This window comes from Budorcas taxicolor, chromosome 5 (assembly GCF_023091745.1).
Source record: "Budorcas taxicolor isolate Tak-1 chromosome 5, Takin1.1, whole genome shotgun sequence".
Lineage (NCBI taxonomy): Eukaryota > Metazoa > Chordata > Mammalia > Artiodactyla > Bovidae > Budorcas > Budorcas taxicolor.
The window spans coordinates 67,182,059-67,204,389 of record NC_068914.1 but is presented as its reverse complement, the minus strand read 5'-3'; positions in this window follow the sequence as shown (position 1 = coordinate 67,204,389).

Below are 22,331 nucleotides of genomic sequence, written 5' to 3'. Positions count from 1 at the left end.
GTGGTATCATCAGCATATCTGAGGTTATTGATATTTCTCCCAGCAACCTTGATTCCAGCTTGTGCTTCATCCAGCCCAGCATTTCTCATGATGTACTCTGCATATAAGTTAAATAAGCAGGGTGAAAATATACAGCCTTGACGTAGTCCTTTTCCTGTTTGGAACCAGTCTGTTGTTCCATTTCCAGTTCTAATTGTTGCTTCTTGATCTGCATACAGATTTCTCAGGAGGTAGGTCAGGTGGCCTGGTAGTCCTATCTCTTTCAGAATTTTCCACAGTTTATTGTGATCCACATAGTCAAAGGCTTTGGCATAGTCAATAAAGCAGAAATAGATGTTTTTCTGGAACTCTCTTGCTTTTTCCATGATCCAACAGATGTTGGCAGTTTGATCTCTGGTTCCTCTGCCTTTTCTAAAACCAGCTTGAACATCTGGAAGTTTGCGGTTCACGTATTGCTGAAGCCTGGCTTGGAGAATTTTGAGCATTGCTTTACTAACGTGTGAGATGAGTGCAATTGTGTGGTAGTTTGAGCATTCTTTGGCATTGCCTTTCTTTGGGATTGGAATGGAAACTGACCTTTTCCAGTCCTGTGGCCACTGCTGACTTTTCCAAATGTGCTGGCATATTGAGTGCAGCACTTTCACAGCATCATCTTTCAGGATTTGAAATAGCTCAACTGGAATTCCATCACCTCCACTAGCTTTGTTCATAGTGATGGTTTCTAAGGTCCACTTGACTTCACATTCCAGGCTCTAGGTGAGTGATCACACCATCGTGATTATCTGGGTCATGAATATGTTTTTTGTACAGTTCTTCTGTGTATTCTTGCCACCTCTTAATATATTCTGCTTCTGTTAGGTCCATACCATTCTGTCCTTTATTGAGCCCATCTTTGCATGAAATGTTCCCTTGGTATCTCTAATTTTCTTGAAGAGATCTCTAGTCTTTCCCATTCTATTGTTTTCCTCTATTTCTTTCCATTGATCACTGAGGAAGGCTTTCTTATCTCTCCTTGCTATTCTTTGGAATTCTGCATTCAAATGGGTATATCTTTCCTTTTCTCTTTTGCTTTCGGCATATTTAATCCTGCTTATTCCAACTTTGTCCATTAAATGTCATCTGTAGTAAAGCAATGGTACTGGAAAATTTTTTCACAACTCCTGTGAGATCTTCCGAGTGCTTTGTTATAAAGCACAGTTGTTGAACCCCTCACATGCATAGGCTAATGACCTGGGATTCTCTCAAATGATAACTGCACCCCCATCAGCAGGACAATTATCCCCATTCACATGCCTCCCCTTCTTCACACACATTTAATCAAAACCCTGAATTTTGAACTATAGTCAACACACAAACTAACTGATTAGTGACTCCTTATTATGTAATTGGCAGTGAAGACTTGTAGATAGTCTGTGTACTTGATGTTATAGTGACCCAAAGGTTTTAATCAGTACTCAGAACTCAATTTTGTTCACCCCAGCTCAGCCTGAACTTGAACTTCAGTTCAAAGTGATGAGGCAGTAGCAACATGGATCGACTTGGAGAGTATTATGCTCAATGAAATAAGTCAGACAGAGAAATATAAATATGCATTGGCCAAAAATTTTGTTTGGATTTTTCCTTAAGACGTTATAGAAAAACCTGAACAAACTTTTTTGGCCAACCCAGTACTATATGATTATCACTTATACATGGAACCTAAAAAATATAATAAACTAGTTAATACAACATAAAGAAAACAGACTCACGGTTGTAAAGAATAAACTAGTGGTTACCACTGGGGGAGGGGAAGCCTAGGGATAGGGCCATGGGAGGCCCAAACTCTTGGGTGCAAGACAGGCTCAGGGATGTATTGTACAACATGGGAATGGAGCCAATATTTTGTAGTAACTATAAAGGGAAAGTAACCTTGAATATCAAGTTTTTTAAAAAAGTTAAAACCTAGAAGGAAAAAAAAGTGATTGATTCAGTGAGTTCTTGGATCTTGTTCCTGGGAACTAGGAAATGAGAGAGGTTGTAACATTTCCTTTTGATGGAATTCTCTTCTCAGTGTCCTTGCTAAAAAGTTTGCCTTCCAAGCAATGTGATTTCAGGGGAAGAGCAAAGAACTACCTATGTGTACATTGTTATTGTTCAGTCACTAAGTTGTGTCCAGCTCTTTGCAACCCCATGAACTGCAGCACGCCAGGTTCCTTTGTCCTTCACTATCTCCCAGAGTTTGCCCAAACTCAGGTCCATTGAGTCGATGATCCCATCTCATCCTCTGTCACTCCCTTTTCCTCCTGCCTTCAGTCTTTTCAAGCTTTAGGGTCTTTTCCAGTGAGTCAGTCCTTGGCATCAGGTGGCCAAAGTATTGGAGTTTTAGCTTCAGTATCAATCCTTCCAATGAACATACTGGGTTGATTTCCTTTAGGATTGATCTCCTTGCTTTCCAAGGGACTCTTCTCCAGCATCACAGTTCAAAAGCATCAATTCTTTGGCACTCAGCCTTCTTTAGGGTTCAACTCTCACATCCATACATGACTACTGGAAAAAGCATAGCTTTGACTATCTGGACCTTTGTTGGCAAAGTGATGTCTCTGCTTTTTAATATGATGTCTAGGCTTGTCATAGCTTTTCTTCCAAGGAGCAAGTGTCTGTGTGCATGGCGGCAGGGAAAGGAAATGTGCAGACAGAGAGGAGGCTATCTGGCCGTGTTTCCAGGGTGACGGCCGCACAGGAGGAAAAGTGAAATGCGCAGGCGAGAGCAGTAGAAAGCTGTATTGTGTGGGAAAGCAGCCATCATAACAACAGCAACACTGATTTGGAAACTAGAACCAGTGCACACAGTGTACAGATAAAGCCAATGAAGCCTGAGAGCAAAAACCACCCAACAAGAGAAAGCGCAGCTACAGCGGATGTTTCACATGACAACTCAGAACCAGGTGACTGACCCCGGCAGCAGAACAGGCGTAAGGTGAGAAACGGCCCAGACCTGCACATTTTGACTCCTGGACTTGGGTCCAGACCTGTGGCAGAAGAATTAGTGACCAAAGGAAACTATCTTTGGTTTAATTATATAAGTAAGAATATAACTAATTTTATATTTAGCCACATATGTTTAAAATCTTAAGTTGTCTTTAGTTAAATCATAATATATTAGATTCAATCCTTTGAAATTACAAATACGCACTTTTTTTTTAAACTTAGAAAAACTACAGTTTTGCATGGTTCAACCTCATAGATCTGAAGATATTCTTTCTTTTTTTTTATTGGAGGACAATTGCTTTACAATGCTGTGGTGGTCTCTGCCATACAGCATTGTGAATCAGTCATAATCACATATATGCCCCGTCCCTCTTGTGCCTCTCGCATGCCATTCTACCCTTGGAGGTCATCACAGAGCACCAGGCTGGGCTCCCTGTGTTACATAGCAGCTTCCGTCTAGTTATATATTTTACACATGATAGTGTATATATGTCAAGGCTACTTTTTCAATTTGTCTTACCCTCTCCTTCCCATGTTATGTCTACCAGACCATTCTCTATGACTGTGTCTCCATTTCTTCTCTATAAATAGGTTCATCAGTACTATTTTCTAGATCCCATATATATGCACTAATATGTGATTTTTGATTTTCTGACTTACTTCACTCTGTATAACAGGCTTTAGGCTCATCTACCTCACTAAAACTGACTCAAATTTGTTCCTTTATATGGCTGAGTAATATTCCATTATGTACCACAAGTTCAGTTCAGTTCAGTTCAGTCGCTCAGTCGTGTCCGACTCTTTGAGACCCCATGAATTGCAGCACGCCAGGCCTCCCTGTCCATCACCATCTCCCGGAGTTCACTCAGACTCACGTCCATCGAGTCCGTGATGCCATCCAGCCATCTCATCCTCAGTCGTCCCCTTCTCCTCCTGCCCCCAATCCCTCCCAGCATCAGAGTCTTTTCCAGTGAGTCAGCTCTTCGCATGAGGTGGCCAAAGTACTGGAGTTTCAGCTTTAGCATCATTCCTTCCAAAGAAATCCCAGGGCTGATCTCCTTCAGGATGGACTGGTTGGATCTCCTTGCAGTCCAAGGGACTCTCAAGAGTCTTCTCCAACAAGTTATTTATCCATTTATCTGTCGATGGATATATAGGTTGCTTCTAGTCCCAGCTATTGTAAATGGTGCTATAATGAACACTAGGGTGCATGTGTCTTTCTGAATTGTAATTTTTTTCATGGTATATGCCCAATAGTGGGATTGCTAGATCATATGGGAATTTTATCCCTAGTTTGTTAAGGAATCTCCATAATGTTCTCTGTAGTGGCTGTACCAGTGCAGACATTTTGGTTTTCTTTTGAAGTCCATGTTGGAGACCCAAGGAGAACTTTAGCCTTTACTAAGATTCCTCCCTTCTCCTGGAGTTTGTAATTTATGAATTTGATGCCATCTGGGGAAGTGACAAACCCATGGTGTCCACCCTGCCTCTGCCCTGGATGTGAAATGAAGTTGGGGAGAAATAAAACTTCCATCATTGGATAAGCTGAAGGAGGTGGTTGTAGCTTCTGTACATGTTTATTTCTTCTTATTGCTTTGTTTTTTATTTCTAACTCATTTGACGTGGGGCTCCAGATTTGTTTTTCTCTTTTGAAATTATTATCTGACCCATCTGTTTGCTTCTCTTAAATGAAACATAAATTGGCTTGTTTTAAACTTAAGGTACTTTAGATTTGATTCTACAGTTCATCTCCTTTCAGCCTTGGCAATAAATTTTTTGCTGCCAAGAAGAGAGAAGCTTTGCTGTTTAGAATCCTTTTCTTTAAAAGAATTTGCATTTGAATATTAAAAAGAATTCTCAGTTTTCAATAGTTTGATTTCTTTCTTCTGATCTTATGTCTTCTTTCTTTATTCTCATTCTTTTCTGTCTATGACTCCACATTTATGCTACCTTTTATTTCTTTATATATTCTCTGCTTCCACAAGGAACTCAAGATGAGATATTTTCTGTTCCTGTCTCAAAATTTAAAAGAAAAAATGTGGGATCAGGCTAATTCCTGTGGGTCTCTGGCAGAAATGATCATGGTGCATTAGATAATGACGCTTCATTGGCCAATCAATAATTATTGAGTGTCTAGTTTGTGCAGAATCCTGTACACACTATAGTGTGGGTAATAATGGGAACACATTTCATGGGAGACATTGAAATATTCATGGACATGGACTTCCTTGCTACAATTGCTTTCCAGATCCATTTATAATGGACTCATATTTGAAATGGAAGGAAGCTTGAGACTCTCCGAAAGGTCTGATGCAGTGCCTTTTTAACGAATCTAACCATTACAAAGCTAGGCATTATCTGTATGTCCATCACTGTGTACCACTGGTGGTGCCATGCTGTTTAAGGCATTCAGGTTAATAGGCAGACAGTTGTTCTGAGGGTGGGGAAGGTTCTGCATTACAGAATATTCTCTCCTCACCACACCTCTGTCATACCACTAAAATGCCTTCTTCTCGAGGATTATCTTAAAGGTACATTCTTCTACATAGTATTGTATTACCTAGAAGAGGTGCTTCTCAGCTCACCACACATTAAACAGAGCAAGTGATCTGTTTCACATGGCAGGAAACAAGGCCATGAGCAACTAGGACCAAGGATGATTTGACTTTTTTTTTTATATTTAGTATATAATTTTATTTTGGAACCATGCACATGCTTTACATAGTTTAACAAATGAAATAGAAGTAAGACTTTGACCTCATAGAAGTCTCTTGGGAAAGAGCTTAAAGAAAGGTCACCTTGAACTGCTCTTGGGAAGGAAAAAAAAAAATGTCAAGACCTTCAACAAACAAGAGTAGTGAGAAGGAGGAACAGATGCCAAAAAAGGGAACTGAAGCAACACCACCGAAGCATCCACTCTTGTTGCAATTTAGCTTTGGGCCAACCTGAGCAGGGAAGTTGTGTGAACAGTGCAATAACTTGCTGGAGTGCCTGGGGAAGCTTTGATTGGCCATCTAGGTGGGGAGATGCACACGCAGACACCAGCTTATCCAGGTTTGCCTAGGACTTCCCTGGTTTCAACACCAAGAGACCCACATCCCCAGGACCCCTCAGTCCCCACGTGCCCCTACCTCATGCCCCATATACTGAGAATACCACCGTCTTTCTCACAAATGCTTTTGCCAGGAAATCTGCGTGAAAGTCATCATTATATGAGCTATGTGAAATAATATGATTCAAACTCAAATCTTTTCTGTTTTTCCTGAGGTTTGGGACCGTCCTTGTAGGTTATACTGTCTTTTGTTTTTGGATAGCATTAGCCTTTCCTTCTGGTAGAATGTTACCTCACCCCTCCTCACTCCCCATAATTGTTTTCCTTTTTAATTTTAGAAACTGATTCATTCTAGGAATATCACCTTTTAAAGATATTGTTTGTTGCTATGTGAGCAGATTCTCAGAGGGCTCTGACAGGGATTGTGAAGCTGAGATATTTCAGAGGTGTCATTCTCACTAGAATCCAACAGTGGCCACCTATTTCCACGTGGAGATGAGTGTGAAGTGTGCTGTGACTTCAGGGACGTCAGGTCCTTGGTCCCAGGAGATAAGCAGTTAGCGATTTTCTCCCAAGAAGCATAGACTGTTTCAAGAAACACAGCATTTATAAAATAAGTGCTTGCCTTTGTCCTGACAAGTCTTTGTTTAAGTTATAGTTTATAGAAAGACATTAAATCCCGGTTATAATCTTATATGTTTACATGAATCTGTGGCGATATCATAAAATCATTTATACATCTCATAACTAGAAACTGTTTTTAGAAAATTTAAGCCAGATTAAATAATTCACTAAAAAAATCATCTGGGTGAAATCTAATACATTCTACTATCTGAAAATATTTATAATAAAATTCCATCTCATGCAAATTGTTTGCCACAAGATAGTCAAGTACTAATGTCCTTAACAGGAAAGACAATGAAAACACTCATAAATTAGGATTTTGCTCATAAAGTCAGCTTTCATTAATTCAATTAACAGTGGAAAGAAAATGCATTGTTTTGTTTTAAGCTGAATTATAGTTAAAAGTTGACAAAAAGTGGTACAAAACTCAGTTAAAAATGTATCCCGTATTTAGAAACACAATTACTATTGAATAGAGATTATCCCAAAGTAGAAAATTAATATAAGTCACTAAGTTTAGCAACATTAGACATTACATAAACTCTTGGTGAAGGGAATATGTGTGAAGTGGGGACACTAGCTGTAAGGTTTTGATCTGTCAAAATAATCTACTATTGTTGGTGTTTCTTAGCTGAGCAGCACTTTTTTATTCAAATATTTGAATAGTAAGAATCCTAGTAACTACAAGCATATTGATTTCTGTGTGAAACATGTAAAATTTACTGGGTTTGCTGGGTTTTACTTACGTATAAAATCTTGTTTATATCACCTAACAATCATATGAGGTAGGTACAGCTATAATTCCTTCACATTTACATCTTGAAGTTTAGATGGTACCGACAAAGGTGCATATTGTGTGGCACACACCTTCTGAATTAGTGTCTCTGAAAGTAAGCTCAGGAATCCTCATTAACAAGTGCCCAGATAATCTGGATGCCCTCAAAATGAAGTGTGTGTGTGTGTGTGTGTGTGTGTGTGTGTGCATTGATAGCTCAGTCATGCCCGTCTCTTTGCGACCTTATGGACTGTAGCCCACCAGGCTCCTCTGTCCATGGAATTCTCCAGGCAAGAATACTGGAGTGAGTAGCCATTCCCTTCTCCAGAGCATCTTCCTGATTCAAGGATTGAACCCAGGTCTTCTGCATTTCAGGTAGATTCTTTACTGTCTGAGTCACCAGGGAAGCCCTAGCAATTAAAGGTGTGTTATAACCATTGTTGTTGCTGTTTTTCAGTCACCCAGTCATATCCGACTCTTGTGACCCCATGAACTGCAGCATATAGGGCTTCCCTGTCCTTCACCATCTCCTGGAGCTTGCTCAAACCCATGTCTACTGAGTCAGTGATGCCACCCAACCGTCTCATCCTGTCATCCTCTTTTCCTGGCCTTCAGGCTTTCCCACCATCCAGGTATTTTCCAGTGAGTCGGCTCTTATCGCTACTCTCTAGTGACTTCCCAGAATTAGGCAGTGCCTTGTTCTCATTTTCAGCCAGAGCAGATACACTCATTTCTCAAATTAGTCCACGGTGTAGAAGAGTTCTGAACACGAGAGGGAACTTTTCTTAACAGAACTCGTACAAAATTTGGACGTAGGAAGTATGAGAGAGATGGAGAGGTCATTTTTGATTCTCAATCTCCTCCTACAAATGCCATTCCTGGTAAAGTTTATGAAGAAGTTGACACTGAATTGCTTGAATATCTTTGTAAGAATATCATCTAGGAGGTTTATTTAAAGACAAGAAACACATGGAGCTAAAGAGAGCTCAAGAGCAGACTCAGTGGAGAGACTGGTTAATGTAAGGTCAGAGAGTTTTGGCAGAAAAGCATGTTCCTTTATGTGGCTTGGAGAAGTGGAACAAGTGTTTTGAAACCAGGGTTTTGAGAAATATTTCATAGTGTGGAATAGCTTTTTTTTAAAAAAAACTGAAGTAAATATTTACTGGCCTTCCCCACCCCCACCATCCCCCACAAACACATATTTACTGTCATATAAACTTGAACTTCCAAACTTGAATTTCTGGATATACCAACAAGGGTGAAAGTGCATTTTGTTCAACATGGTCTTTTAGGAATTGCCACCTCTCATTTTATTGCATTCTGTAGTGCAAAATCCACTGCTTGCCAGCCTGCCTCTCTCCTTCCTCATTCCTCCTGCCAACCTGTTTTTCCTCATTTCTTTTTTTCCCTGTTCTTTCTCCCCTCTTTCCCCACCCCCTCACATTTTTTTGTTTGGTTCTTCTCTCTGAATCTCACTCTTTCTCCAGTCACATTGCACCTCCTCATCTCATCTTGCCAGCCTACTCCAGCCTGTAGTAATGTCTCCTTTTCCTGATTCGTCATATTACTAAAATGTCTGCACCGAAGACTTTGGCTCATGGTTATTCTAACACAGTGTTGTCCGATTGTATTTTATGTATAAAGCCAGTTCCCTCAACTAAATCCTAAATGTTTGAGGCCCAGAATGAGAACATACATTAATTTTACATTTTCAACAAGAGTACCTAACCAATGTTCAGGAAATATACAGTATTTTGAATCACATGAAATTTTTTCCCACTTTCAAAGTCAGATGTATTGCTTTCCTTGTTCTTATCCCGCCATGCTAATTTTAACTTGTAACTCCTTTGACAGGCTGAGGGAGGAAAAAGGAGTTAATAATCACAATCAAGTTATTCATTTGTGGAAAGAAAAGTGTTAAAGAATATTACTATTTATTTATTTATTAAAGAATACGTATTCCTCTTCAAGGAATAAAAAAATAACTAATAAATTTAAATTAGACTGAAAATTTGTTCTCAGTTCACACAAGGAAAGTGAAGACAGTTATATTTCAATTAATATTTAAAAGTTGTATGACAATAGACAGCAGTCAGTAGATAGATCCCAGATACTACCTACAGAAGCTACAGATTGGCAAGATAAGTTTCAGCTCAATGAAGTAGCCATGTGAAATGAAGAAAGAACTTTAATTTATAAAAATGCCTTCCCTACTAAATTTGATCATTGCTTACATTTGATATGAAGACTTTTTGTGTAATTATCAGATGTTGCATACTGAGATTAGCCATATTGTGGAACATGTCTGTATGATTTTCCTCTTTATAGTCAAATAATTCTTTTAAATAACAATAAAACATTACCAAAGGAGAGTAGAGCCCCAAGGGAGAGTAGACAGTGATAAGAGCCAAAGGACAAGAAGTTAGCAGGCTTCCAGTGAACTTACTGAGTAAGTTAGAACTTACTGAGTGTTTTAGAAAACACGTATTCAATAAGCACTGGAAATATATGAGATCATATTTGTTCATGATTCATTTCCCAGTGTTATGGGATGAGCACAAGCTGGGGTGTAGGAGAACTTCAGTTCAAGCCCCATTTATCTGCTTTCTGGCTGTGAGACCTTGAGCCCAATACTTAATGCATTTGAATATTAATTTCCTCATCTGCAAAACATGTAAAAGTATTTCAGTGGGTTTTTGAAGGTTACATTAGAAAAATCTGTAAGTACTTGGTGAGAAGAAAAAAAAAATTGCAGGTGCTTTTTGAATGATGTCATCCATACCTCAATTTCTCCATCTTGCATGGGATCAGACTGACAAAGGATGCTATAAAACAGAGATAATCAAACTTTACAGTGCAACTCAAAGATCAAGAGAGATGACTTAAAGGATTGAGAACTGATCTATGAATTGAATCTGAAAAATTGTGCTTCTCTATGTGTCTGTCATCAAGGAAACTAACATTCGCTGTTTTCTCTGTGAAAAATGGCCACGACTTACATGGAGGTCTACAACACAGACCCACAATAAGGCAGGCTGGGGGCCACTGATAGCCCAGTGTGCTCAAGTGCAGGAAGCCTGATGGAAAGCACAGTAGGCAGCTACCCACAGTGCGCAGCAGTGGCACAGAATCCCCCAAACCAGCGGTGGCATGGCACACGCAGCTCTGAAGTCAAGATTGCCCCAGACAACCCTGTGGACTGACCTCTAGCCACAGTTCACGTCTTCTTCAGCATTTACTGCCTGCACTGGCTTCCCTGGCGGCTCAGATGGTAAAGAATCTGCCTGCTAATGCAGGAGACACAAGAGAGGAGAGTTCAGTTTCTGGGCTGGGAAGATCCCCTAGAGAAGGAAACGGCAACCCACTCCAGTATTCTTGCCTGGAGAACCCCATTAGCAGAGGAGCCTGGCGGGCTACAGTCCATGGGGTTGCGAAGAGTGGGACACGACTGCGCGACTGACACTTTCACTTTCACTATTGCACGCAGGCATCGTGCTTTACGTCTCTCTCCTCACTTAATCTAAAGAGCCCCATGAGGTAGGTATGCCTGGTATCTTCAACTTACCAATGAGTAAATTGAGCACAGAGAGGTTATGAAGGTTAAGGCACACGCCTAGGAAATCAGCAGTGAGAGTCGAGCCCAGGCTGTCTGCATCCACAGGCTGCTCTCTTAAATCCTTCTGAAAGGAAAACACTTCTGGTACCTTTACACGAACACCAAGAGAGGTGCCTCCAGGATCGGGGACGGAGGGGATGGATGTATGAAGGGAAGGGCCATTTGCTCAGGTGGCCCTGTGTGAGAGAATCTGCTTCCAGACGGATGCTGGGTGAGAACGTCTGGCGATAAGAAGGGCTGTACCTGTTGTGTGTCCTAGCCACTGGGTGGGTTGTCTATTTCCAGAGCCTGGGGGCAGCTCTCCTTGACTTGACCCAGATAAGTGCCAGACATGGGAGCACAGTTGCGAGATCAACTGGTCTGCTTCTTGTGTGGAATTTTCCTGTTCAAAAAAAAAAAGGAAGGTGCAGGAAAACAACAGCTTCCTATGACCTCATTCTGCTTAAAATTCCTGGATATGTCTCTGTTTCCCTTCTGGTTCCAGACTTTTTCTTACTTACTTTCATACTAGATTCAGCTTCTCTTAAAAGGAAACAAATATCAACTTTATAAAGAAGTGGCATTAATTTTTTTTTTCCAGAACATTTTGAACTATAGAGCCCAGTTATCTTATTTAATTGATCTCTGATTAAATTTTTTCCCCTGATGGGCAACCTTTTATGACAAGGTGATTCATATACTTTCTGCATTAGATTCAGAGGACATGTTCACTAAATTCAGACATTGATTTTATCAAAGCTATTTACTGAGTGTATACTATGGGACAGGTGTTATGTTAGATGTTGATTGGTGGTCCTCTCCACACACCTTCTGAATTAATATCTCTGGAGGAAATTCTAGGAATCCTCTTTTTTTTTTACTTTATTTTTTTATTATTTATTTATTTATTTTTAATTTTTATTTTTACTTTATTTTACTTTACAATACAGTATTGGTTTTGCCATACATTGACATGAATCCACCACGGGTGTACATGAGTACAGAATTTTGTTGTTTTCTGTCAAACCTCAGCATGAATCAGCCATAAGTGTACACATATCCCTCCCTTTTGAACCTCCCTCCCATCTCCCTCCCCATCCCACCCCTCTAGGTTGATACAGAGCCCCTGTTTGAGTTCAGGAATCCTCATTTTTTTAACAAATTTCCAGAGAAATGTTATGCCCTCAGTGCTTTGAAAACCACTATCCTTTATTATAAACTCTTCAAATATAAAGCTTGGGGTTTTATGTAACTTTGTTTCTAGCCTCTAACAGATTGCTTGGCAGGATAGTGTTGATGTGTTCAGTTCAGTTCAGTCGCTCAGTCGTGTCCGACTCTTTGCGACCCCATGAATCACAGCACGCCAGGCCTCCCTGTCCATCACCATCTCCCGGAGTTCACTCAGACTCACGTCCATTCAGTCAGTGATGCCATCCAGCCATCTCATCCTCGGTCGTCCCCTTCTCCTCCTGCCCCCAATCCCTCCCAGCATCAGAGTCTTTTCCAATGAGTCAACTCTTCGCATGAGGTGGCCAAAGTACTGGAGTTTCAGCTTCAGCATCAGTCCTTCCAAAGACATCCCAGGGCTGATCTCCTTCAGAATGGACTGGTTGGATCTCCTTGCAGTCGAAGGGACTCTCAAGAGTCTTCTCCAACACCACACTTCAAAAGCATCAATTCTTCGGTGCTCAGCCTTCTTCACAGTCCAACTCTCACATCCATACATGACTACTGGAAAAACCATAGCCTTGACTAGACAGACCTTAGTCGGCAAAGTTATGTCTCTGCTTTTGAATATGCTGTCTAGGTTGGTCATAACTTTTCTTCCAAGGAGTAAGCGTCTTTTAATTTCATGGCTGCAGTCACCATCTGCAGTGATTTTGGAGCCCCCCAAAAATAAAGTCTGACACTGTTTCCACTGTTTCCCCATCTATTTCCCATGAAGTGATGGGACCGGATGCCATGATCTTTGTTTTCTGAATGTTAAGCTTTAAGCCAACTTTTTCACTCTCCTCTTTCACTTTCATCCAAAGCCTTTTTAGCTCCTCTTCACTTTCTGCCATAAGGGTGGTGTCATCTGCATATCTGAGGTTATTGTTATTTCTCCCGGCAATCTTGATTCCAGCATGTGCTTCTTCCACCCCAGCGTTTCTCATTATGTACTCTGCATAGAAGTTAAATAAGCAGGGTGACAATATACAGCCTTGACATACTCCTTTTCCTATTTGGAACCAGTCTGTTGTTCCATGTCCAGTTCTAGTTGGTACTTCTGACCTGCATACACATTTCTCAAGAGGCAGGTCAGGTGGTCTGGTATTCCCATCTCTTTCAGAATTTTCCACAGTTTATTGTGATCCACATAGTCAAAGGCTTTGCATAGTCAATAAAGCAGAAATTGATGTTTTTCTGGAACTCTCTTGCTTTTTCCATGATCCAGCGGATGTTGGCAATTTGATCTCTGGTTCCTCTGCCTTTTCTAAAACCAGCTTGAACATTAGGAAGTTCATGGTTCACGTATTGCTGAAGCCTGGCTTGGAGAATTTTGAGCATTACTTTACTAGCATGTGAGATGAGTGCAATTGTGTGGTAGTTTGCGCATTCTTTGGCATTGCCTTTCTTTGGGATTGGAATGAAAACTGACCTTTTCCAGTCCTGTTGATGTGTGGTTGGTTACAATTCAGGGAGGAAACAAATTTCCAAACTCTCTGCTTAGAGTGATAAAGGAAGATCAAACCTATCATTTATTAAAAAAAATAAAACTTTTTTAGCTGGACTGAATCTTAGTCGTGGCACTCCAGATCTTTAGTTATGGCATGCGGGACAGTTAGTTGCTGCGTGCAGGGTATTTTAGTTGTGGCATTCAAACTCTTAGTTGCAGCATATGGGATCTAGTTCCCTGACCAGGGACTGAACCTGGGCCCCTTGTATTGGGAGCAGAGTCTTAGCCACTGGACAACCAGGCAAGTCCCTGTCATTTATTCTTGTTCATGTGTTTATACTTTTTAATTTGCTGGTCCTGAACCTAATTTAGAGAAGAACATGGCAACCCATTCCAGTACTTTTGCCTGGAAAATCTCACAGAGAGAGGAGCCTGATGGGCTACAGTCCAAGGGGTTGCAGAGTCATACACAACTGGAAAACATAGATATTCTAACACCTGTAAGTCAAAAATCTGTCTATTTCAGAATTTCGATTTTTATTTTGTCTAGGAGGATATCGATCATCAGATTGTGATTTTCTTTATTGAGGGACTCTCAAAATCCACTTTGCTTTATTATTCATAGATCGAAGAGTATCAAACTTAAGTAGACTTTAAAAGAGAAGAATGCCAACCTCTCATCAAGTTCTTAAATTCTCCCCACAGTACTCTCTTTGTATGAGTCAGAACAGGGTTACTGCTTTAACAAATAACCTTAAAATTTCACTGGCTTCATCACAATGAAATTTATTTCTCACTCACAACTTATTCCAAGGCAGATAGCAGGAGGAGGCAGTGTCCTTCAGGGACCCAGGCTCCTTCTATCTTGTGGCTCTGTTCTCAGTTAGAAAACCAGGGTCTTCCCTGCTTGAGCCAGCAATGGTGTAAGGGGGTAAGGATCACACGGTGATTGAAAGGGCAGCCCAGGATGATGCGTAGCACATCCACTCACGTTTCATCAGCCAGAACTCACCCACTGGCCCATACCTGACTGCAGAGGATACTGGCACATGCAGTCAGAGTGGATGATCAGATGCCCCCTGTCTTAGCCTCCAGGTAGCTATATGGCCTCCCTAGTGACAGAGAACTCACTGCTTTTTGAGGAAGATAATATATTCTTTAAACATCCCAGACACTTAGAGTTCTTTCACTGAATTAACATAGATTTTGCTGCATTGGCAAGATGGCATAGTACTTAAGAGTGTGGCCTCTAAAACCAGACGGCTTCAGTTTGTATCCAAACTGATCAACTTTGGCCAGTTACTCATTTCTTGGAGTCTGTTCCTCATAAATTAACCCATGAGTTTTTGCCTGGGCTTGTGCCTGATAAGTGACAAATTCTCAACATATGTGAGTTGTTAATGCTTGATATTGGCCCTTGTTCCACCTCTGTGCTCACAAAATAGGTATCTTTGTCCTTGGGTATTTAAAGGTATCTCTGCCCCCTATTCTGAGTATCTTTCAGAATCTTCAGCTGCTCCTTATATGACCTTATTTACCATTCCTTCTTCATCCTGGTCACTCTTCTCAGGTTGTGGTCCAGTGTACCTATGGCCCTTTGAAGAGAGTAGCCCTCTTACCAGAATATAAGATTCTAGTATGCTCTGATCAAGGAAAAGAGCAGCAAAACTATAACCTCCTTGCTTTTAGCTGCTATGCATCTATGTATACATCTTAAGATCACCTTACTTTTTCTAGCTACCATGTCACCCAATTGATACCTATTGATCTTATTTTCTACTAAAATTTTAAAAATGTATATAAATGTAATTGTTGAGCCAAGTCTCTTTTATTGTTGTAGACTTCTTTGGTTTCAAGAGAAGGTTCTTATATTGCTAGCTATACATTTCTGGCATATTCTATTTGATCTTCTATTTTCAATGTTTTCAATCTGAGAGGAGGAGTCGCTGCACCCTTAGGGCTCTTCTGTTCTCTAACAGTGGTTAATACAGGTTAACTCAACATCCAAGGAGAGTGACTAAGACTCACCTGTTAGTGTGAATTTTTTTTGGTCCAGCACTTGCGAGCTCGTGCCCAGTCACGTCTTTGCAACCCACCAGGGTCCTCTGCCCATGGAATTTTCCAGGCAAGAATACTGGAGTGGGCTGCCATCTCCCTCTCCAGGGGATCTTCCCAACTCAGGGATTGAACTCTCCTCTCTTGTATCTCCTGCATTGGCAGGCAGACTCTTTACCACTGAGCCACTTGGGAAGCCCTTTTGGCCCAGAGTACTTGAGAAAAGACCACTAATGCCAGGGATATTTATTAAGCTGGTGTTTGGGACTTTTTTCCCCTCTACTTTTGAAAAGCTGAAAAAAAAAAAAAAAGACAAAACACCAGCTCATTTTCTTGACATGTAACTTGAATCACTGTCTTAACCCAAATTTCTCTAGCCTTTTCTTCTTTATGGGTAGGATTTCTGTGTGTGTTGCCACATCATGTGGGTTTAGGGAAGGATAAGAAGGAAGGAAAAGATGGGATGGGATAAGCAGGCAGATACTGCAGATGCTCCTTCGGGCAAGCTGCACCCAGCAGGCTCCTTGGTGGCCCTGATGACTTCTTGGAAACCTGTGATTCTAAGACTCTGTACATAAATAAGTGGAGGCCAGCTCCAGAAGATTCAGTGTCAGTTCAGTTTAGTTCAGTCGCTTAGTCTTGTCTGACTCTTTGTGACCCCATGAATCGCAGCACACCAGGCCTCCCTGTCCATCACCAACTCCCAGAGTTCACTCAGACTCATGTCCATCGAGTCCGTGATGCCATCCAGCCATCTCATCCTCTGTCGTCCCCTTCTCCTCCTGCCCCCAATCCCTCCCAGCATCAAAGTCTTTTCCAATGAGTCAACTCTTTGCATGACGTGGCCAAAGTATTGGGGTTTAAGCTTTAGCATCATTCCTTCCAAAGAAATCCCAGGGTTGATCCCAGGGAAGATTCAGTGTACCAACCTGGAAAATGGGAACATTCTGATTTTTTAAAATCCTTCTAAGTACTCTCTTAAGAATGATCTACTTTATTTTTAATAATTCCTCTGTGATCACTCTTCTACAGTCACCCTCTTCATTCTTGTGAAAACTTGAACTTGGAGCTTAGTCTATCAAGCTTCCTGGTCTTCTTTACTGAAGTCCGTCGTTGGTAATGATTTATTTGAGACTGGTACACTGGCCTTTTCTGTAACAATAGCAGAGAAAATAATAGTAATACAATAGCTAATATTGATTGAGCACATACTCTGTATGAGGAACATGCTATGGGGTAGGTATTATATTATTAGCCACATTTCATAGAAGAGGAAATTGATAGATAGGAAATATAATTTGTCCAGGGTTACATAGTGGGAGAGCCAGTTAAATAGACTTTCCATCTGTAGAATGCAAATTACCACTCACAAATGAACAAAGGCCCTGCCACTCACCCCCAGATGGCTCAGCTGCCAGCCTGCCACAGTCAAGTCTCAGACCACAGAACATGCCCTTTTGTGGACACTCTTCACTAACTTACTTGACTTTGCTATATCATGCTTCAAAGTAGAACCTATTAACCCAGTGGTTGATAAGAAGCTAAAATGGTACTTTGGTATAATTTCCAAATTATCAGCATCGAGTCCTGGACAACACTTGAATCAGGGGCACTTCAAGGAACACAGGGAGAGATTTTATAGCATATTAATGTGATGACTTAAAAAAAAAAAATTCCTTACGGGACTGAGGCTACTAATCCCTTGCATTCCCCTGAGCTGAGGGTGGGGAATCCCCAAGAAACAAAACGATCCAATCACCTTCTCCTGTAGCCCACATGCACAGCTGACTTCTGAGAAATGAATTTAACTTTTAGAGGTTTCATGATCAGCTGCGGGACAACATCCGGCACCAACCTAACCGCTAATCTCAGATCTCATAGCAACACAGATTGTCTGGAACCCAGAATAGTCCTGCCTAGAGCTCTTTTCACTTCTTATCACTTGAGCAAGAGCATGTGTAAGAAAGGTGTCTGTTAGCCGACAGCTGCTGATTCTCAGAGAAATGAATGGATGTGTGGCTGCTTCCATTTAATCAGTCACCATCTATCTCAGCAGTATGAATGCTTCTATTTTATACCAGACACATCCCTGAACGCATATTTCTTTTTATCCAAGAGTCCACTGGACTTTTTCAAATTCACTCGCACATGATATTTTCATAGGGCTTGATATTGAATGAAATCCCCTTTAATCCCAATCCTTCTCCACTTTATTTTGTTTCTTAACATTTTCCTTTTGTAGAAACACTAGGAAGTCTGACTTTGCTAGAGGATCTTTAACCTACCTAGAGCTTTGATATCTTCTGATTACAGCTCCTCCTTTTTTCATCCTTTGGCCTCAATTAGAGACTTCACCGCCATAAAATTGATTTTTTCTGAATAAGGGCATAGTGCCCACTGTGATAAAGTTGCTTTCATGCTGACTGGCAGCCTAAGAACACTTCGCTTGATAGTAGGTACCATTTAGTTTTGACTAGAATTCTTATCTAAACAAAACTCTCTGGGCCTACTCAAGGACAATTTACGTCAGCAAGAGAAGTCAATAAAGAAATACGAATGGAGAATATTGTGGGAGTTTGTTGCAAAGGTGTATTGTTTTATGATGAAAAACCAATAAAGATTTTTTAATTGCATATTTCTAGATCACCTAAATAATTAGCTCCTACACTAAATGTAATATAAGGAGACAATATGAAAAAAATTGTCGTTTTTCCTTAACTTCTGCCCCTCCCCTCTAGTTACATGCAGACTCCATGTTCTTTGCCATCCTTTTCTGTCCACCTGAAACTATTACAACATTGTTAATCGGCCACACAATACAATATAAGCATTTAATAAAATAAAACAAAAAGGATTTAATTTAAAAACCAGATAAAGGCAAATAAAGAATACAAAATTTCTACAAGAGAAAGCAGTTGGATAGTTATATTTGTTCTCTACAATTCCCGTATATTCTTGCTTTAAGGTAAAACCAAGGATACTTTGTTGTTTGCTCCACAGGAGCCAAAGACTCAGAGTTGAATTTAAATTAAACAAAAAGAGATCATCAAGCTCCAAACAAATCCTGGTATGTAAGGGTATGTTTATAAAGATCAAGAAGAATTGCTATATTGCAGAGATACCAAGGGTTTGGTAGAATACAGTTCAATCCTTAGGCAGTTGTTAATCGTTTATGATGAATAAACCATTTTTTCAGTAAAGAATAATCTATCCTGCCTTTAAAGCACATTTAAAGGAGAAGAAAAAAGGAGGAGAAGAAGGCAGGAAAAGAAGACAGTGGTGATGACACCCCCTTGTTAAAGAATCAAAAAGTGGACCTGTTCATCCTTTCCCCGACCCAGCCACCCAATCCCTGGTGATGTCCCAGGGATTTGATATTTGATATTCACTGGGGTAGAGGAACAGAGGCCAGCAGGACCCTCCTAAATGCCTGCCTTGGCAATATTACCAAGTACCATCCCTTCTTGAGGTTTTAGAAGGGAATTAGTGTTTACTGGGCTCTTTGGCAACCCACTCCAGTATTCTTGCCTGGAGAATCCCATGGACTGAGGAGCCAGGTGGGCTGCAGTCCACAGGGCCACAAAGAGTTGGACACGACTGAGTGACTTTACTTACTTACTTACTTGGCACTTTATGTGCCTTAGATATATGGTTTTGTTTAATTCTCAGACAAGCTTGTGAAGGAACAATGTTTTCCCATTTGTATAGATTTAGTGCAAGAGGTTGAAAAACGTGCCCCAGATCATATAGCTAACAAGCCAGGAGCTGGCATCCAAATTTGCATTGAGAATGCTATGCCTGGGCTTGTCCCGTCATCTCATATGCACTTCATCTCTGCTCTACCAAGAAATTAATCTAGCATCTCCTTTCCAACCTGGTGGCCCTGGCTCTCTGGCATAGCTTGCCCTAAACAATGTTTCATGCACTGCACCATGTCCCTATACCTCACTGGCAAGACCCTGCCCAAGCACGTGTGCTCTGCTTTGGCCAATCAATTCTCCCAGTGTGGCTATGCATTTGTGTTTCTCACTACTGAAGACAGACCCTCCCTGAGACGTAAACACTGACAACGCAGTGGATACACTGGCAGTCATCACACAGGTCAGACAACTCTCAGTGGAAAGGAAAATGCTGGGGAAAACGTGGGAAATGGATAAAGACAGATTTTGTGTGATTTAATAATATACACAATATTAATAAAATATTTTAAATAAATTTTAATAAAATATATCTCCTTTCTTTACTTCTGATCACATCAGAAAACTCTGTCATGCATGTTGCTATTTTGAGCTGTGAGTTTGAGTCTGTTTTATGAAATAAGGGCTTTTTTCAGGGTATGCCAGGGCACTTTGACTGAGATGGAAGAAATCCTCCCCCAAGATTGTTGAATTTGACATAATATTTTTCAAAGGAAGAATGTCAGGGGAAAGATATACCACCATAATCCATACTAAGGAGAGGGGAACACGAGTTGAATGCAAGAGGACTTTAAATTTATCAAATGCTCACTCTGTGCCTCGGTTTCACATGGAGCCAACTGTATTTTCTCTGTTCCTCTCAACAATTCTGGGAGATATAAATATTCTACGTACACTGCCACCACTGCCACCACCAAGACTCAAGCAGCAACACTTGGTCCAGGCTCCAACAGCTGTTGGATGGTAGAGCTGGGGTTTGAACCCATGTCTTCCTGGGGTAAAAGCACTACACTGTGCAATTTCTTAATGAGCAGGGCTCTCTTTAAGGTCTGCGGAATAAAAGAGCAACAAAACATACACCCTGTGCTCAAGAGGCTTACAATTCAGTACGGAGACAAACAGATTTAAAAGATCAATAACTATGTATACTCGCCAAAAAATATGGCTAAGGAGAACCACAGGAAAGGTATAGGACCTCAATGGAGACATTGATTATGGAGACCCTGAGTGGTGAAAGAGTCCTGGTGAAGGACAGAGATTTGAATGAGATTTAGAGGGAAAATGGAGAACTTGGAAATGGAGAAGAAGCTAGCAGTTGTCTAAAAATGGGGATCATCCTGAGCTAAGAATGTGCCTGCTGGATTCAGGAAATAAGTGGGAAGTGGTGGTGGTTTTCTTTGTTATTTCCAGAAGTGAACATAGAGGAGGAGCTGAGAAATGACTCTTTGGAAGGTGCACTAGGCCTTTTCTCCTCCAAGTGTGGCGCCAATGTCGTCTCCATCATCTGGGAACATGTTTGAGATTCGGAATCTCAGGGCCTGGGCCAGGTCCCTGGAGCCAGAATCTGCATTTTCAGAGGATTCCACATGTGATCCAGGGGCACATTAATGCCTAAGAAGGACCACCTTAGAGAAGTAGATCTGCTCCTCTTATTTTCCTTCTCATAAATCCCAAAACAAGACTGAAAAGAGGGCAGGAAAGTTCTCTTTTCTGCCCTTCTGCCCTCTTCTTTTCTTTCTCTTTCTGTAGAAGCCCAGGTGGCTGTTGGTGAACTCAGGGACTTGAATGGTGCTTCCTTTCTGCTGCTTTGCCTGAAATTCAACATCCTCTTTCTGTAACTTCTGTGCGTCATTCTCCTCTTCCTTTTCACTAGCATTCACTGATCTGTGAAATGTCACACTGAAGAATGTGGAGCAGATGTATTTTGTACACAAATGTCTACAAAATGGAGCAACTCAATTGCCTTTCCGGGAGGCAATCCTGAACAACTGGCCTATCTGTGAAACTGGTTGATCTCCACACAATAGAACGTCCTGTGTGAACATTGCCCATTTCAAACAGTGGAGTTTAAAAGGTCAATCTTCCCTTAGCGAGACTGTTTTGGAAACAGAGCACCTCAAGAAGACAGAGGCAGCTTCAAGTTGTGAGCCCTGCCTTGTGATTCACCCAATTTATTTAATTCAGACTCTTTATTCCTGTTAATTTTATTGACCTTCTCACTTGGGACCACCACTACCATTTTGGGAAGAGATCAGGTTTAGGAGAAACTTGAGAAAAGGAACATTGTGTATGTAAACTGGGGGCACTTTTAGTTTCTGGGCTGACACATAAAGAACTTGGAAGTCTTCACTCCTATCCACACAACAAGAACAAAACTGAACACACTGGACACCAAGAGCTCTTCTTAGATCTTTCAGATAATTAAAGTCACGGGACAAACCATTGTCCCCAAAACTGGACAGACAGATAGATATGGAGAATTACAGCTTTTCAGAATCAATACCAGAGAAGGACAACCTAGACTATAATTGACGACTTGCCAGAAGCTGTGTGTAGAGAAGTCTGAGAATTAAAAGCTCCTAGGAGGGCCACAGTTCTATGAGCTTCACCTTCAGGAGCTCCATCAGGTTCCCACTGTGAAGATGAAGGTGGTAGGGGGTTGGGGCAGGGGTCATTCTCTCCTGTTCTGTGCAGGGGTAGGACAACAGTGGCCACTTACTACACCTTAAAGTACCCCCCAGAGCCCTCCAATCTCCTTAACAAGACCTGCCCTCAAGGAAAACTACTTTATCAGAGCCTGATCCACTGGAGTTGCACCAAAGGACTTGAAGGAGGGAATTGTCCAACTCAGAGTCAGGGAAAAATAGACCTAAGCATAGGACTTTAGAGTGCTTCCCCACCCCACA